Genomic DNA, 14,813 nt, shown 5'->3' on the forward strand with positions numbered 1-14,813 from the left:
GCAATGGCTAAGGCAGTGAGATGGGAAGAACATGTAGCTAAAGCTTTCTTCCTCCCAGATGCTGCCGGCATGTGCAGAACACAGTGGAAGATGCATGTGTAGGACACCAGGATTAAACATAAGGAACCCAGCAATGGAAATGATATCAAAAGGGAATCTGCTTTCCAAAGCAGGCTGGTGTCAGAGCAGGACAGTTTGAATAAGGGGGAGTTGTCACAAAAAAAGTGGTGGATCTTGTTGGGGCCACAGAAAGTCAGCTTTGAGAGGAGGACCAGATGGTAACTTGAGAGTGTGAAGCCTATGACCCACACAGCAACAACTAGACGGGTGCAGAGCTGCCACTTCATGACAGCAGCATAATGCAAAGGTTGGCAGATGGCAACATAGCGATCAAAGGACATGACAACAAGGAGGGAGAGCTCTGTATAACCCAGGGCAGAATAGAAATAGCATTGGGCAAAGCAGCTGCTAAATGAGATTGTTCTCCTTCCAGAGCTCAGAATCGCCAACAATGTGATGGTTGTGGAGGATGTGAACCAGATTTCCAGGAATGCCAGATTGCTGATGAAAAAGTACATGGGAGTTTGCAGGCGGTGATCCACACACACGAGGAAGATGATCATTGTGTTGCCTGTCACTGTTGTCAGGTATATGAGTAGAAGGAGCAGGGAGAGAAATGGCTGTAGTCTTTGATCAAGCCCTGAGAAACCCTCCAGGATGAACTCAGCAACTGCAGTTTCATTTCCTGGTCCCATGTCTAATTTCAGTACATCCTGCTGAGACAGGAGCATGAAGAAACAAGTGTGAGAATTTCACAGTCTCGACGGGAGGGTAGATCCTTCCTTCTTTGCTCCCTTGCTTGCTTCCTAGGTAGCACAGACAGAAATATTCCTCTCAGCCATTCATCGCACCCTGATTTCTCTGCTTCACATTTACAGTCCTCAGAGATTTTACTGTCTTCTTTCTACCTTCTCCAAATGCTCACAAAGCATTCTTTCTCAAGAGCGCAGTATTGTAAAGAGGTTGTGAACTATTTCATGCCATGCCTGGGAAATTCCCTGTTCATTTCGACCTATTGCAAACATCCATCACATCTGTGCTTCAAAAGCCAACCTAATCTCCCAGCAAAAGTACTTACTATTATCTGCAGATGCCAGTCCATCCATTTAGATAAGCATTTGGAAAGTTATTCCTTCTACTTTTTGGTGCTTGCCTTTTTTGACTTGGAACTTCTGTGAGGCTGTTGCTTTCAAAACAAGCCAGTACTGAGCATCTCTTCTGTAATCCCCTGCTTTCTTCCACAGCTTCTTCCTCTCTCTTTCTCCAGAAAAGGGGGAGACATAGAGAACAAGTATAGCTTGCCTTCTTTAATACTCTAAATAGTGAAATTCAGGAGGGTTCCATTCAGTCATTGGAAATGTCTGTGTCAGACAGTCTCATCTGATATCCTTGTGCACTGAAATAGAGTTCTTGCCAAAGCATTGCCAAATTCCATTGTTATTAAATGTCCTGACCTAAATGCCTTGCCTTCCCTCTAGGGGAGGGGTGGGATTGTCTCATCTTAAAGAACTTAAAGGCTGTCCTTTTGATTATTTGAAATAGGAAGGGTCTGGAACAAAGAAAATACTAAGCAGGGTTATATTTGAGATGCCTAAAAGTCAGGCACTTTGATTTGAGCAAGTTAGCTTCCTCCCATCTTGTCAGTGCAGAGAGAGAGAAGAGTGTCTGGAAGAGACTGGTAACACTTCTTTCACATGCCAGTTATAGTCTGGGAGGACCCAGCCTCTAGAGCTCTCTCTTTCCCTCTGATGACTATATAGGGACCAAGGGAAAACAAGCGCACACTCCAGCTGCTCACAGGCACCTCCAGTGAAGTTGATGAACTCCCTATTTCAGTCTCAAATCTCTTCATTTATTTACCTGCTAATTTCTTTTTTAAACCAAAAAACACATTTAACAGAAGGAAGCCAAAGGAAAACACAGGCAATAATTCTGACAATTTTTTCCCTCCACCTTTGCATTTAGTTTTAGACATATAAAGGAAAGGAGCAGATGACTCCACAAACAGGATGCCTCAAAAATACAAGGGTGGAGGGGAGAAGGAGATGATGGATTTCAAGGAGTGAACCAGAGGTTCTCCACAGACTCTGTTGTCCCCCAGACCCTGTCTCAGAGTGTAATGGGTGACTCTTACACAGAGAGTAAAACGGGAAGCTCAGTAGTGGGCAATACCCCATGTTCGCACTGGCATTTTAACTTGGGGCTCAGGTTAGTCCTAGATCCCAGATGCTGTCTTACTCTCTGCTTCTAGTCTGGCATAAGGGAATCTCTGGACTAGGTTCATCTGGAAGATATGCTGAAATTGAACCACTGGCTGTAATTATTTGAGCAAAAACTCAAGCCCAGTCACCTACAGCAATATCACTGTAGCCTCAGTGAATCAGAGGTGACAGTCCCAGCTTCCCATTTGCTGGGTAAGTTCCAGCACTCAAAATGTTGTGTCTTAGTCTGCTGGATGTCAGCTAAAATCATGCTTCTCCTCAATGTACTTTCTTAGAGAAACCTGCAAAGCTGATGAGAGCTTACAGCAAAGCAGCTTCTCTGCTCACAATGGGGGTAACCCTGCATTGAAGCCTTTTATCTGGCTTTGGTTGGTTCAAAGGATTTGCTGTATTCAGGCCCCTCGTAGCCAGAAATGGAGCTACCATATGCAATAGTGACGATGGCAGTGTCACCTTCTATGCTGGTGAAGAAGGCTTCATATGGCTTTCCCAGAGGGTATTCTCAGGATAGTGCATCTAGTGCAGGCATAAGACACAGGGGTCAATGTGAAGGAGCTCAGCAACACAGCAGAGGAGAGAGCAAAGCTCATGTTTGAAGGTAGCTGGTGCCCATGCAGGCTGCTCTCATCAAAGGGATGAGGCCACAGAAGAAAGAGTCTCTTTACTGGGGACACAGGGTACCTTGGTATATAAGATGGTGGGGCTGAGCAAAGATAGAGATGCCATCACCCAATGGGTAAAGATGAGTGTGGAGTCCAACCAGGGCTTCCTAAAGATGGTGCAGTGTGATGGATTGCAAATGGCCCCGCAGCAATCAAAAGACATCACAACAAGTAGGTTGAACTCAGCTGTGCCCAGGAAGATGGAAACAAAGGTCTGGAACCAACAAGCAGCCATGGGATGGTCTTAATCTCCAAGATGAGGCCAACAAACCTTTTAGGGGCAAAGGGAACCAAATATCTGAGAAGGAGACGCTGCTGGGGAAGTGATACACTAGGGGTGAAACTGGTGGTTGAGCCAAATGATGGCTATCATGACCATATTCTCCATGGCAGTGAGCAGATAAATCACCCACGGCAGTGTGAAGAAGAGGATTTGCATTTCATGAGTGACTGAAAAGGCCTTCCTGAAGAATTTGATCACTATGGTATGGTTGGGAGGATCCATTTCAGAATCCAGTCAGTTGAAGGTGTGACAAGAGTAACTAATGTCATGTGTGATGAAATTCATCTTGCTGCCTTCATCAACTTTCCCTTCCCTTTTCCTAGTCCTACTTTTCTTTCTTGAGGTGGGAGACCAGAACTGCACAAGGGATTCTCATTTTCTCTTTGTTTATATCCAATGCCATGAAATAAAGGTTGATTCATCCCACCTGTCTTTAGACACAGTAAATAACTCTTCTGCCTCACTTGCTTGCAGAGGGAGTCTGCACTGCTAGCTAAGAACCAGTACTTGTGGGTATCCACACAGGTGAGCTGATGGGCAGGTTTGAGACAGGCAGTTTCAGACTTGAAACTAGGAGACTGACTGAACTCCTACCACTTTCCAAATTAAGTGTTGGACTGACTGGTGCAGAACCTCTCCAAGTGGGTATTTCAGACAGTTCTAAAGATTTGTAGAGGCAGATCCTACTGTGCCTGGACCAATTCCTGTGCTTAAATGTGGTGAGTACCATCACAGGTGGAAGTACCTGGCTGTTTCAGAGATCCCTGCAGAGATGCCAGCTACAGAATTGATTAAACTGTAAATACTTAAGGCCCTTGAAAATTGACAGTGGAAACTACTCCTGCAAATGAAGAAGAGGCCATGTAGGGCAGTCTTCTGTGCATTCTTAGGAGAGTTAGGAGATGCTTTGGTATGCAGTTTGAGGTAATCAGTAGCAATGGCTCGTGCATATGCTGGAGAGGTCACACAGGACCACAAGCCAGCTGGACTATAAAAATTCCCCGGAAGAACAGTTTGGGGAGTCTCATCTGATCCAGTGGAAGCCACTGTTGGAAGGACCCTGGCAAAGGAGACTGCCACCACCATCTGGACAGTAACCAACCATCCCGTTCAAGAGATTTGATGCCCCTTGTGAGTGTTACCTGTGATGCGCCAATAGAGGGGTGTCTGGGATTCTTTTGGATTCAGGAGTTAGTTGCACTGAACTCCAAGAGATCATCATTTGTCAAGTATGAGAATTTATTAGAGATAAGAGGTCATAACAAAAAAAAAAGATAGAAATATAACAGAACTGAAAAAATATGTATACATATCAGAGCTCTACAGTTAAATTACAGATGCACGGTACAGCGACCACTCTTGGCCTTTATGGGCCAGCCTTCCAGTATAGTTTTCCCTTCCAGTATAGTTTTCCCTGGTTTCTCAAACAACAAGTGCACTGTACAGCGACCACTCTCCCCCTTTATTGGCTAGCCTTCCAGTACAGATTTGCAAGGATTCTCCTCACCACACCATTGACATCAGGGGTGTCCCTGCTGATGGGTGGGTCCTTGGGTCCGCAGGCCAGCTGGTGGTCGGCCAGAGTCCACACCAACTTCTGTGGCTTACTCTTTTCTACAGTGAGTCAGAACAATGCCAACCCACAGTTACACAAAGGCTGTATGGCCTCAGTCAATAACAGCGTGCACATCAACAGGTAACCTAGTGCTCAGCCCACAGCACTGCTCAGTTAGTAACAACACACCCACTAACAGGTCCTTCTGTGGGGAATGGTTCCACAGCACCTAAATGTTTATGGTGTGGGTCTGTGGTGTCACTTCTCTTTTGTCTGGACTTGTCAGTCAAGGGGTCGCTAGAGGGTGTGTCCCTAGGCTGCAGCAACCCCACAGTGTGGTGGCTCCAGCCATGGTGCACCCGGGGGTTCCTTAACTCCTGGGGAGCACCCAAGAGCCAACCCCTCTTCTGTGGACTGCACCATCTGGAGTCCCACACTTGCTTGTGTGGCACCTGTCACCTCACAAGCGCATACCTGCACTAGGTGCCTGCTGCTGGCCTATGGGCCTCAGAGACAGAAGTTGCCTCCAAATAACTCCCCCAGCCATGAACTACTGCTGGCCTAGCAGGTACTCTGACAAAAAAGACCTCACAATCATCATTCACGCCTATCTGCCTGCTGCTGGCCTAGCAGGGACTCAGAAAGCCATGACCTCACAGTCACCTTCACAGCCATCTCTCTGTCACTGGCCTATAAACCTCTGAGACAGAAGTTACCTCACTATAACTTCCCCTGCCATGCACCAAATGCTGACCTATTAGCTGCTCAGGCAGAAGTGATCTCAAAAACGCATATCCCAGCCATGGACCTGCTGCTGCCCTATCAACCACTCAGATAGAAGTGACCTCACAGTCACCTTTCCAGCCACATCTCTGCTGCTGTCCAATCGGTTCAGCAGTCAGAAGTGACCTCACAATCAACAGTCAAGCCTTGTTCCTGGTACTGGCCTATCAGGTGCTCAGGCAGAAGTGACCTCCTAATCAATAGCCAAGCCATCTGCCTCCTGCTGGCCTATCAGCTACTTACAAAGAATTGATTTGACACTGGTGATTTTCTGGCACAGCTCTCTTAGACACTAGTGACCTCACTACCCACATCACGGCCACATGGCTATTGCCACCTGCAGTTCCCCATGCCCTCCCCTAAGGTTGAGCTAGCTACTGAACAGCCTCCCTGATCCACGTCGTGCCCCTCACAATGCTCATAGTGCAGCAAGACACTGATTACGTATCAGTTACTACCCCCAAAAAAGATTACCTTCTGCCTAGGTATTACCTACACCTAGTCTATGACACTTCGGAATGGAAGTAAGGTCTACAAATAATTTAAAATGGGTCTCAGACCCACAACAGGGGCAAAGTTTCTTGCATCCAAAAATCCCACCAAGGTGCCCCGGCTGAGTTGGTCAGGGGCAGGCCGGCATGTCTGGCTCACAGGTAGGTCAGTTCTCCCCTCTGTTACAGGTCGCTTTGTCTTGTGGTCACAGCCCCACCAGCCCCTGATGCAGCTCCTGCAGGAAAGCAGCCCCATCATCAGCACTGCTGCCCCTGCCCCGGCAGGAGGGCACCCGCCACCATTTGAACGCGCCCGCAGACCCCACCAGACCCACTCGCACCTGCTCTCTCTCCCGCTCACTTCTCGCCTGCTTTGCTTCCTCTCTTCTTTTACGTCTTTCTTGGGTGTCTTTTTTCCTTCCAGATAGTGGATTCCAATTAGCTGACAGAGCCATCAGTGAAATCCAGCCTGGCCCTCCTCCTCATGCTAACCAATAGGTGGGTCACTCCGGAGGGCTGAGAAACCCCAAGGGGGCATGCAACAGCAATGGGGAGACCAGCTCTGGGTCTGCCAGTGCTGGGGAGAGGTGGTGTAGGCTGGGGAGGAGGGCTGGGGTAGATAGTTGTGTTGGACTCACCCCAGCACTACCCACCACGGCTCAGAGAAAAATCCTTGGGGTCAGCCAGCACTTGCTTGGTTGGGATGGCGTTCCCCACCTGTTTCCAAGTTGCTCTCCCGATCGTGCTCTCCTTTGGGTGCAGAGGTTTGAGCCCAATTTGCAGAAGGACAGGGGCTGTGGCCATCTCAGGATGGCATTTCTGAGCCTCAAACCTGCTCTGCCAAGCTGGAGGCACAAGAGGATCCGGGGGAAAGGACCAGAGGTTCTCCCAAACAAGAGATGACTTGGGGGTTATTACAAGGTGGACCATCCATTTCCAACATGAGCATTTCCAGCAGGCTCTTGAGAATCCCATGGGAGCTACAGTACACTGCAGCCTCTGGGACGCAGGACCCCTTTCCTCCCAGAGCCAGATCTCAATCCCAGGGAAACCTGGCCATGTATTATCCTTCCACCCCCACGAGGGGATGGAGCTGGCCCCACAGAAGCCTTGGGGATTAGGGCAGACCCAGTCCCAAGACCCAGGAGTCCTGGCTGCCACATTGTCCCCTAAGCTGTTTGGGACCCTCAGTCAGGGCTCTTGCAGCAGCCCCCAGCCCTGACCAGCCACCCCCTCAGCCCAGGATCTACAGCAGTTTTTGCGGTTAAGCGTCTCTGTGTGACACCTTAGGAAGCAGCTCCCGAAACCCTTACCCTTGGTGGAGAGCCACAGGAACATTGGGAACAAAGAACTGCTGTCCGGGCTGATGGTATGGGTCCAGCAGTCCTCCATCTTGCTTGCCTGTTTGCCATTGGCTTGCCTCTCCAGCCGGGGAAAAAGGATGCTCTTTCCATCGCGTCACCCAAAACTGTTCTCTGATGTGCTTCTGCTCCTCTGCGTGTTGGCGAGGGGCCCCAGTGTGGCCCTGCTTCCTCCTGTCCCCACTGCTTGCCATGGAGTGGCTCCAAAGGGCAGCTGTGGGAAGTGAGTGCATCACTGCAGCAGCAGGGAGACCTCCCTGTGATACAGCGCATCCCACTGTGACCTCAGCTCATGTCATCTGGGGGCTCAGTAGGTCACTTCCATGGAGATGGCAGAGCCAGAGAAAGAGCAGAAAGATTTCCCTTCAGCTGCCTTGTGTTCCAATTTCTGGAGTCATCCCATCACAGAAGGCAGTCAGGTTGGTCAGGCACAACTTGCCCTTGGTGACTTCCTGCTGGCTGTTCCCAACCCCTTCATGTGGCTGGAACTAGCTTCCAGGAAGATTTGCTTCCCAGGGACATAGGTGGTGCTGACCAGCCTGTCATCCCCCAGATCCTCTTTCCTGTCCCTCTTGCAGATGGATATAATGTTTGGAGGGGAGGTGGGGAGGACTGGAGGCCAGGCAGTGGGGGAGTGGAGATGGCCAAGAGCACTGCCAAGGCTGAAGGGCCCTGACAGAACTGAGGTCTTTGTCCTCTTGGCTATGGCTGTTGTCTCTGCCACCAAGGCCTACCAGGAGACAACAGGGCCTCATTGTCTCCTTGCCTCCCTGGGGACCCTGAGAGGGGTCCTGCACTCTGCACTGCACACCCCCACCTGCACACTGACACCAGGAAGAGCCCTGGGCAATGCATGAGGAAAAGGATCTCCCTTCCCAGTGGCTCGGTGGCCATGCTTGCCTTTTTTGCTTGATAAAGGACCTGGGAGTGCTGGTGGACACCGAGTTAAGCATGAGGCAGCAATGTGCCCTTGTGGCCAAGAAGGCCAATGGGATCCTGAGGTGCATGAGGAAGAGTGTTGCCAGCAGGTCGAGGGAGGTGATTCTCCCCCTCTACTCAGCCCTGCTGAGGCCACGCCTGGAGTACTGCGTCCAGTTCTGGGCTCCCCAGTACAAGAGGGATGTGGCACTACTGGAGCAAGTCCAGCGAAGGGCTACAGAGATGATTAGGGGACTGGAGCATCTCTCTTATGAGGAAAGGCTGAGAGAGCTTGGCCTGTTTAGCCTGGAGAAGAGAAGGCTGAGGGGGGATCTTATCAATGTGTACAAATATCTAAAGGGAGGGTGTCAAGAGGATGGAGCCAGACTCCTTTCAGTGGTGCTCAGTGACAGGACGCAAGGCAACAGGCACAAACTGAAACACAGCAAGTTCCATCTGAACATGAGAAAAAACTTCTTCCCTGTGAGGGTGACAGAGCACTGGAACAGGCTGCCCAGAGAGGTTGTGGAGTCTCCTTCTCTGGAGGTATTCAAAACTCGCCTGGACGCAATCCTGTGCAACGTGCTCTCGGTGACCCTGCTTGAGCAGGGGGGTTGGACTAGATGATCTCCAGAGGTCCAGCCTCAACCATTCTGTGATTCTGTGTACAGTTATACAGCTCCTTTACTTAGCTCAGATCATTGATACCAGACACCCTAAGAGTTTTTATACAAATCTCCTCTCCCAGTTGCTATTTGGGTCAAACACAATGAAGAGTATTAACAGGCTGCATTTACCCACTATTATTGTGTGTTCCTTTCACATAATCATTCTCCTTAGACTACAGATCCAGAACGTGCCTCTCAAAGGCAAAAAGTCAGAAATTTGGATCATCTGTTTTATATGAATATCCTACAAAATATTGTCTGCCTTCAGCATGCCTCTCTCTGACATTGCTAGAAGTAGGATATTAGTGAATGCAGCTGGACTGGCTAAACAGTCCAAGTTACCGAACTTTGACACCAGATTTATACCAAAGATTAAAAAGTAGAGTTAGAAAATCATGCAAAATGATGGCAAGTTGCTTTGAATGACAGAGGACCCTGTTAGTTACAGAAGCAGAAGTCAGCCATTTTATCATTTGGAAAGGGAAGATCTGCCCTCACCTCCCCCACTGTGTGTGGGGCAGTTGCACACTGCGGGTTGCCTCCCTCGTCACTGGTGCGGTTACATACTGCACCTCTCCTGCCTCACCCCAGTCCCCCAGGTTTTTTATATCTCCATGGGGCACTGGGTCCCTTTGTGAGGTCTCTTCCCCCTGATTTGCAGGAATCTGCAGGTGACATTTTCCCCAACATCTCCACTCTGAGCAGGGGCAGGTTGTGGCACAGTCTCTCCCTCCTCATCACACACTCACAGTGTATTCATATTTAAAGCAGAGGTTGTCAGGAAGCAGCATTTCCATCCCAGAGCAGAGGAGGGTATTCTGGGACTGGTTTCCATCCTGAGAGGGAATAAACCCAAACTGCCCTGTCTTTTGCCATGGGATGAGAACATCCCAGTGTGCTACAAAACTCTCCCCTTTTCCCAGAGACAGGGTTTTCTGACTTAGGAGAACTTTGGGTACCACCTCCCACTCCTACTTGGAGGCTTTCATTGCATTTCTTCCTCCAGCTCATGTTGAGTAAAGCCATTCACTGACAGGCAGCTCTTTCATCTCTCCGAACAAGCTGCCTTTTCTGTTTCTGTTACCAGCTCCTTCAAGGCAAAGACTTCTGCTTACTGTGGTTTTCCTTCCTCCCATTGCTGGAGGGACTTCTGGAGCAGCTGTTTCCCTGAGTAAGCAAGACGGCCCACGGAAATGGTCCCAAGGAGATCAGCCCACAGCCCCATGGGCCCCTCCCCACAGGGACACCCTCCAGCCTCCAGGATCCCCCCACGGGGCAGAGCCAGGCTGAGGGTAGGGACCAAGCCAGACATGCTGTCACTATGATCTCCCTGTGTCAGCAGTGACCTCAGCACTGCTGTTCCAGAGCTGGGAGCGGGCTGGTGGTGGGAGAGGGCCCAGGATCAAGCTCTCCACTCCTGCCTGCCACAGGGAGCTCCAGCCATGAACCAGGCAGAGGGGCTGCGGGAGAGCAGGAAGGCAGCACTGCAGATGAAGAGGAAGGTGGGCAGAACCATCTGGGACCACCGCAGTCATGCTGCAGTCCATGGACGTGGACCCCCTGGAGGAGGAGGAGCCCCCAGAGGCGGATGAGCCGGAGGGGCAGCCCACCCCCCAGCTCATCACCCTGGCCGAGGGGCCAAAGAGGAGGAGGAGGCGGCGCTAGCCTAGCAGGGGGGCTCCCCACTCCCCACCAGCCAGGGCACGCCCCCCACCCCACCCCCCCCAGAAGCCCATGCTGGCGCTGGTGTCCAGCTGAGGGCAGCTGGGCTGAAGACGCTGGGGGAGGCTGAGGAGTGCTGGGCCATACGCCATCTCCTGGCCTGCACCTGGCAGCTGGGCCCCAAGATCTGCCTGCACGGGAGTCCCATGTCAGCTGGACAAAGTCAATGGGCTATGAGCAGAGGCAAGAGCATGTCTGTGCGCAGCTGGTTGTAGGACTGGGCTCCCCAAAACCATAATCACTTTCCTTCTACTGAAAAGCAGCAGGACTAAGACATATATTTCACAGGGACAGGAGATGAGGGACTGTCACCAAATACATGTCTAACAACAGAATTTAGGTAAAGGAGAATGTTCAATGCAAAGTGACTGTGGTCACAACTGCAAGATTCACGTTTGCCTTCCTAAGAAACCTTTTGAGGAGCCTTGAAAAAGCACAAACAACAGGAAATGTACTTCATGTCTCTCCTTAAGGTTTGCATCTCCTGAAGTGCTGTGGAGCTCCGTGTCGTGCAGGTATACGATGACACAACATCGCTGCAGACAGACAATTCCAGCTGATGCAATGCCCAGTGCCACCACCTGCGGCTGCTGCAGATTCATGTGTATCAGAGGCTAACAGCACAGAGACAAATGTTTTCTTCCCCTTCTCTGCTAGAGTGCATCCTCACAGGTGTTGGAGTTCCCCTATTTTTACAGCATTTCCTGATCATTTCTGTATTGGGCACTCAGCATTTCCTCTTCTGTTCAAGAACTGTGGCAATAGCATTGGAGTTTATGAGTCAGCAGGGCACGAGAGGAAGCGAGCATGAGTTACAGGCTCTCAGCTCTCCAGGCAGAGAGGAGGAATGAAACAGCGACACAGGATCCCTTAGTCCTCCTCTCTCTGGGAGCAGCGGAGAAATAAGCCTACCATTCAGCCGTCACTGCCTGCAATGCTGTGTCCCAGGCAGCTCAAATGCAGCCAGAATCCCCTGAGAGACAGTGGATATTCTGGCCACAAATGTGGCCTTTCAGGATCTTTCAGGATCAACAATAGAAGGAACCTCTGTGGTCTAAAAAGGGAAATCTAATTTGATGTGCACATCTGAATGCATCAAAAAAAAAAAAAAAAAAAAAAAGAGAGAGAAACAGGGGAAACACGAGAAATCTTTTCTCCCTTTAGCCTTTGTTCACATTTTAAATGCCATGTCCTGTTTTACCAGCTCTGAAGAAATCAAGGTCATTTCCTCAGTGGTCAAATCCGACAGAGATCCACAAACTGGAAAGAGGCAACTCCCTTGATTTATGCTGCTTGTGGCTCTGGCGCTTGATAGGGAGCTTCTCACACTGGAGACTCTCTGAGAATAGCCTGATGCAAAAAGAAGAAATACATATCTGGGACTCTTGATTGAACTCTGCATTTATGATACCGGAACCCATATTGCTTTCATGTCCCCAGATACTCCTTTACCAGCTATGGTTAACTTGCTTACTCCCTCTCTGCTTGTCACATTGCAATGGTTCGTGGGTCGTGGTTATGTCTGAAAGCACACAAGTGACAATTTCTCCTCCGGTGTTATTTCTGTATTTCACACCATGTATGACTTGACCTGAAAGCTGTATATTCCAAGCGACAGCTGAGCACATCAGAAGCTGAGTGCAATAAAGAGGTTTTCTCCCTTGCTTAGTCTTGTTCCTGGTGGGGGTCTGCTTCAGGCTGGGCTGCCTCTTGCAAGATTTTGTCATCTGAAAAGGATGCAAAGGACAGAGAGAAGCGAGGGAAGGGGGGAATTGCAAAGGTGACAAAAACAGAATTGAAGAAAGGGAGCCAGGATAAGAGTTACCCATTTTCTGTTCTCCTGCTCTAGGAAAAGCAGGAAATGGAGACAAAGGACAGAAAAGACACTCTTCCCTTCTCTTCAGAAGTCTTCAGGCAATCATTTGTATATCCTTTGTAATGAATCCATGGCATTAGCTGCCTCCTCACAGACATGCAGCTCGGGGGTATGATTTTATTCAGGCGTTGACAGAGGCACAACAGGGAGGGCAGCATGAAGAGGCTCTGACCCGGCTCTGCAGTACAGCCACAGGGCAGGGGTCTGCAGGGGGTCCTCAAGGAGCCTAATGAGCAACAAGTCCACCTGCCAAACCTCAGCACTGGTGTGGGGGGATGCTCCCAGCTTCCCCCCCACCCCCCATACACATTTGGTGCCAGTTACAAGTAGCCTGAATTCCTGTGTTTTACACTCCAAAAGGAAGGATGTCAAGACTTGAAGATAAGGCCTGCTTGGGCACCTGGACCTTGAGAAACAAAAGCCTCCTCTCACTGCTGGGCCAGTGTTAATTGCTGTGGTCAGGACTGTCTCCTCCTCATCAGGACCCTGAGAGGTAATACCTGCTTTCACTGCTGGGGCCCCATTGTGGACTGGAATTAACTCCTTCTTAGCCCAGCTCTGGGATCTCTCCTTGGGACCCCCACTGCAAGAGTAAAGCAGTCATTCACAGTCACTCAAACTCCTCCCTTCAGTGCTGAAGAGTGCGCAAGGCAGCTAGTCTACCATTGGGGGTGTTTGGCCACCCCCCCTTACCCCATGACTATGGGTGCGATCTATCCTCATAACGATGAAGGAGAGTTGAACCCTGCAGCAGCCAAGAGCCAGGGACCGCGCCTGCGTGAAGAGAACTGCAACTGGCCTAGCGACTCCACCTCCACCTTCCCCTGAAGGGTATAAACAGATTGGCCCCGGAGGCTGTCTTTGGCTCCTTGACGATGACAGAGGGTCTGCCAGCTTGCGGAGCCCCTCGGGACAGAGACGCCCTCCCGCAGTTACTTCCCTGGTACTGAGTGTAGGTTGGCCGCTGAGGCAACGCGTGGGTAAGATCAGTCAGAATTGGTTTGCCTAGTTCATTCGTCTGGGTATTTCAGGTAATGTTGGGGGGGGGGGGGACAGGATTTCCTTTTAAACCCACCCCTCTAGGATGGTCAGAATATTGTACTAAACTCAATCGAGAAAGCAGTAGAGGAGTGGGAAAAACAAAAGGAGTCCTTTTCCTCAGGGTGGAATTGGTTAACTTCATGGCTACCAAACCTAACCTGGTTAAAAGAATTGTTGGTAATAATCATAGCCGTAGTTGTGGTATGCATCTTGTGCTGTATTATGATCCAATGTTTACCTTTAATTACGGTATGTTGTACCCAATTGTGGGTACCTGAAAGTCGAAAGTATTATCAGAATTATGCAATCTAGGTGAGACTCCCAGAGAGATCTTACTTTGGAAGTCTCAAAGGGGGGAACTGTTCCCAAGGGCCTCAGACAAGAAGAAGTCTCAAAAGGGGGTGGGAAACGGGGAAACTGTTACCAGGAGCCTCAGACAAGAATGCACCCAAGGATACAATTCTCGCAACTGTAGCTGATACATCCTAAAGGAGTACAGAGAAACCGGCAGAAACCAGTTGAAAGCAAGGTTAGGAACAAGACAGCTTTCTCAAGCAAAGAAATGAGCCAAGCCGAGATCATATACGGAAAAGGAGCTCGGAGTTCATGGAAAAGGCACCTCTTCAGTAACCACTAGGGACCCCCAGAGACCCCCATAGAAGCCCCCTGGAGACTCAGACCACATGCGTAATGACTATGTAAATATGATAATTAGTTCCAGGAAATAGAATGAATACGTATAATCATTCCGGGAAATTTAATGCGTATGTATGTAACAGAGCAATAGAAACTTTGGCTAATGCATCATGCACGTTGGGCGGAGCGATCCCCCGTGCATCCGGCGCCGTAATGAAGAGAATGCCTGCTTCTTAAGGCTACATTGGTGTTAAGGAGTTTTACTCCCCATTTCGGTGACACTGCCCCAGAGGCCCCGGGGGCCAGGCCACGAGGCAGCTCCTCGGCGGCCAGCGCCGCAGCAGAGGAGAGGGGCCCGGCTCCCGCCACAGCCCGTGTCCCGCTGCCCCACACAGGGGCTGCGAGCGCCGGCCCCGCGGGGGCTCCTGGGCAGCTGGCAGCCCTGCTGGCGGAGGGCAAGGCTCTGCGCAGGGCCTGGGGCTCTCTGCGGCCTGCGCTTCCCTCCGCAGCAGGGCCGCAGTGCTTCCCCTCGTGT

The sequence above is a fragment of the Apteryx mantelli genome, unplaced genomic scaffold (genome assembly GCF_036417845.1).
Source record: "Apteryx mantelli isolate bAptMan1 unplaced genomic scaffold, bAptMan1.hap1 HAP1_SCAFFOLD_33, whole genome shotgun sequence".
Classification (NCBI taxonomy): Eukaryota; Metazoa; Chordata; class Aves; order Apterygiformes; family Apterygidae; genus Apteryx; species Apteryx mantelli.